The following is a 3,043-nucleotide window of genomic DNA, read 5'->3' on the forward strand; positions in this document are numbered from 1 at the left end:
ATATATTTTTAATATATCTTAAATAAAATTTGAGAAAATATTACAATTTAAGACGCAACAAGCTTTGAAATATGTACTCATCAAAATTGTAAAAACATTCCATTTGTACTAGTGGGCACTTTCTTAAAGTATTTGAAAAATTGTGCTGAATTTTCTTTATGATATTTTCAAATCAATGTTATCAGATAGTTCCTTGTAGGCTGGTATCCTGTGTATTTATAAATATTGTGATGTTGAATAATGTATTATTTATTTTTAGATCAAAACTTTGATATTTGAATTAGTCTCTCCTTATTATTACTGATTACATTCTCTCCAAACTTTCCTATAGTTTTACAATTAGCAAATTTTGCAACTCTGCCATTTAGATCAAACATAAAATTATTTCTTTTATTTTGGGAATTATTTCAACAGTATGCTATTGATACTCAATAATATATATTGTTTTCATCACCAGAACTGATATCAATTTAAATTTTTCCACTTTTGTAATAATTTTAAAAAACTATATTTACTTACATCAAGTATATATATTTAACCTATCAGGCATCTTGTCCATCCCAACTGCAAAAGAATAAATTTTTTTTTAATGATTTTTTTTTATATGGGGAGAAAACGGTCAGGGGTGAAGCACAAATAAGTAAAGCTTATTTATTTGTGCCGAAATTTTGGCCTAAATTTCAGGCCTTCATTGGGACTAAGAAAACAACATGAGATAGCAATCTTAATTGAAATAAAAAGAAAATAATAACAAGCAAGCTTGAAAATATATGTGAAAATAAATTAAGGAGATAAGTAGATGATACTAATAAAAGATAAAATATAATATTGTAGAGGTAAGAATTTTACAAAACAAGTGATAAAAAAAGTTATTAAAAATTAGACAGTGCTCATGTAAATAAAGAAATAAACATAATGAAATGTGAAAAGAAAATTTAAATAATTAGTAATTGAAATTAACACAATAAAATATGTAAGTAATGATTAAAGATATACATAGTGAAAAATTTTAAATTAACATAATGAAATGTGCGAATGAAGTGTGTGAATTTTTTTTTCTGAAAACATCTTTTATTGCTTGAACCTCCGGCTCTTTATCTTTATTTATAAATTATTTTCTCTGATCTGTAAAATACCATTTAATCTGCCTAATTATTGATAGTACAATTCCCCAGTAATAGTTTTGTTAACATTTAACAGTTCAATTCCAATAGCAAAAAATGTTCCTTTACTTCCCTATTGAGTTCTGAATTAATTTATTTTGATTAAATAAATGACCGTCAAGATCTTTCACCAAATCCTATGTGATCAAAATTCAGGTCATGTTTTAATTAGTGCAAGATTAACTTATTGAATTATATTAAATTCAACTTATAAAACAAAAAAATGAAATTTATATTAACAATTTTTAAAAAAATTAGCTTAAAAAAATACAAAGGAAAATAAGAAAGAAAAAAACGAAAATTATATAAATATAAAAAAATTTCTTCTGAGTTGTGAATTAATGCATTCAGGTCTGTAAAGAGGATTCAGTAATCACAATGGCGGGTTACTAAACCATCCTATTTCTAAATTAACAGAATGATGTAAGCAATTATTTATAAATCAAACATACTTTTACTTCAACTGAATATTATGGACTTTTCTAGAAAATGGCAAAGTTTTTTTTAATAATGGTTAATAAGACTGTAAGGCCTATTGTGCGCCATCATCATTATAATGAACTACATAGAGAAAATATTGCTAAAACAAATATTTTGAAAAATAAATCATAAATGAAATACTTTACAAGAATTTGTACATAAAATATAAATATTAATTTAACTGAGAAGAGGTACGACAACATAGGTGTAGAGATAATCCATTTTTAAATAAGGATGATTACGCTTATCAGAATAGCCTTTGCTTAAGTTTTACGATGTCATAAAATGTAACTTTTAAACTTTTTTCAAGTTCTATTCAATTAATATTATCGCAGTTTCTTTTAAAATAATTTATTCTTAAAATTAACTCTAATTAATGATATAAATTAAAGATGATTATTCATATCAGTGTTACTGATACAGATCATTAGTTAATTTTTTGTAATGACTATTTTCTTTCAGGATGCAATTTAACCTCAAAATTCAATATATAGAAATTTCAAAACCTAGAAAAATAACTTTTGATTAATGTAATTTACGAAGTACAGTAAAATTTATAGGATTAATAAATAATATTTTAAGTAGTTTATTATTGAAACAAATTCTGATACATTTACTTTTCATCAACCTGGTAATTTTATTGAAAATAACACTCACTATCAAAGACTATTTAAAAAAAAACTGAAAAAGATTTTAACAGTTTAAGAATAATGTCATGAACCATATAAGTGTGAATTTCATCAAAAATTTTAATTTGCACCATCATGAGTTTGATTACCAAAAATCATGATCATAACGTGTAAAAACTTCTACAAAGAAAACTTTTATTGTTCATTAAATGACATCCTTTTATTATTTGTATATGTTTTGCTAATTATATTGTGTTAATTATATTTGAGCATTTAGGAGAGAAAAACTTAATTCAAAAGAATTGTGCTGCCCCAACTGTATTGGCTTTCTAAATACACAGCATTCTTATACCTAGTTAGATAATTTTTTTTTTCTTATAAAATATAGGTATAGTAAGTTTATAACATATGATAGTAATACATGATTTTTTTTTGTTCTTTTATTTTTTTCTTTCTATACTTTACTTTTTAAAGTCTTTTTTCTTAATGGAAGATCATTGATTGACCTTGTATATAGATGAATGGAATATGGTCTGGGTGCGGTAAAAAAAAAAACTCAAATAGTAAATGATTATACTATTTTTATTGAGCCAACGTTTCGCCCCACGTTGCAGGGCTTCGTCAGGGCTGTTTTGACTGTCGTCAATATAAGTGAATGTAAAATCTGAATATTGTTATGACAACAATGAGAGATGGTTAATTATTGCTAACAATAAGAAATGGTTAATTATTGCTAACAATGAAATATGGTTAATTATTCCTAACAATGAG

Source organism: Halyomorpha halys, unplaced genomic scaffold (assembly GCF_000696795.3).
Source record: "Halyomorpha halys isolate HHAL.00 unplaced genomic scaffold, Hhal_1.1 Scaffold1054.1, whole genome shotgun sequence".
In the NCBI taxonomy this organism is placed as follows: domain Eukaryota; kingdom Metazoa; phylum Arthropoda; class Insecta; order Hemiptera; family Pentatomidae; genus Halyomorpha; species Halyomorpha halys.